The following is a 1599-nucleotide window of genomic DNA, read 5'->3' as shown; positions in this document are numbered from 1 at the left end:
TGTTGGCCAGGCTGGTCTTGAACTCCTGGCTTCAGGTGATCCACCTGCCTTGACCTCCCAAAGTGCTGAGATTACCGGTGTGAGCCACCCCGCCTCGCTGGAGTACTGTTCTTATATGAAGAATATCAGCTTAAAAACTCTGTTCTTCTGGTTAAAAGCCTTCATAGGTTTTCAGCGTGGTTAATTGGCATGACATGTATTCTGTTTTCTCATTATGTGAAGGGACTTTATTCTTTCATAGGCTTTTATTTTTAAGAACATCTCACTTTTTCACCCAGCCTGGGGTGCAATGGCATCTTCTTGGCTCACTGCAGCCTCAACCTCCGGCACTCAAGTGATCCTCCTACTTCAGCCCCGCAAGTAACTGGGACTACAGGCGGGCTCCACCCCACCTGGTTGATTTTTGTATTTTATTTTTGTAGAGATGGTGTTTTGCCATGTTGCCCAGGCTGGTCTGGAACTACTGAGCTCAAGCTATCCGCAGGCCTCGGCCTTTTAAAGTCCTGGGATTACAGCCATGAGCCACCATGACCAGACCTTTTATAGGTTTTTAAAATAGCATTTTAATTACAGAAGTAACTTGCTCTTTTTTTTTTTTTTTTTTTTTAACTTTCCATAGGAAAAGCCCATGTTGAGATATCATCACTGGTGAATTCTAGCAAGCATTTTTTTAAGTTATTATTTTATTTTTCCATAAGTTATTGGGGTACAGGTGGTATTTGGTTACATGAGTAACATGAGTAAGTTCTTTAGCGGTGATTTGTGAAATTCTGGTGCACCCATCACCCGAGCAGTATACTTGCTCATTGTTGAAGACTAATGAGAGTCTTCCTGAGCTGTGATTTTAGTTAACGCTGACTGTTTCCAGCTGGAAAGAGTCTCAGGCAAGTTAATCAGTTTCTGTAAAGCTTAGTTTCCTTGCCTACATTAAGGGCATTATTTTAGCGCCTACTGCAGGTAGGTACTATAGGAAATAATTCATGTACATAACATCTGGCTATTGAAAAAGGCATTTCACCTATAACCCCGCTAGCCATCTTTTACTTTTTCGTTCCATTCTCTCTCTCTCTCTCTCTCTCTCTCTCTCTCTTTCTGTGTGTGTGTGTGTGTGTGTGTGTGTGTGTGTGTGTGTGTGTCTAAAGCACAGTAGACTCTTGACATTCTTGAGGGTTTTATGTCATACGTGCTTTGTGAATCTCCAAATACTTTAATGCATTAGAAAATATATTTTTTTCTCTATAAAAGAATTTTAAGTGATCTTTCAGACTCTTGATGAGTTACTTTGTATGTTATGAACAGAGAAGCAGTAGATGAGCAGTTATCCAGGGCCACTCAGTAACTGAATGACTTGCTTCTGTCTGGCCACTTCTGTGCATGTACAGTTCACATGTTTGCCTCATCAAAATTACACTGACTTTGAGGATGGCTTGAAAGTAGTAGCGGTTTGCATGTTAAGGCACCAACTTTCAAGAGTCACTATAGTGATGCAGTTTTTAATGTGTTAGGATTCACATGTAGTTTTATGTTCTACTTTTAAAAATATGTGTCATGAAGGAGGCTGAGGCAGGAGAATTGCCTGAACCCAGGAGGCGGAGGTTG

The 1599-nt window shown here is 41.0% G+C and overlaps 1 protein-coding gene across 4 annotated transcripts in view; it reads left to right on the top strand.

Annotated features, from left to right (window-relative positions):
- INO80D (INO80 complex subunit D) overlaps nucleotides 1-1599 on the top strand; it is an 84833-nt gene that overhangs the window by 33947 nt on the left and 49287 nt on the right. The gene's annotated exons all lie outside the window — the stretch shown is intronic.

The sequence above is a fragment of the Cebus imitator genome, unplaced genomic scaffold, assembly GCF_001604975.1.
Source record: "Cebus imitator isolate Cc_AM_T3 unplaced genomic scaffold, Cebus_imitator-1.0 Scaffold101, whole genome shotgun sequence".
NCBI lineage: Eukaryota > Metazoa > Chordata > Mammalia > Primates > Cebidae > Cebus > Cebus imitator.
This window is presented reverse-complemented; position numbering and strand designations above follow the sequence as displayed.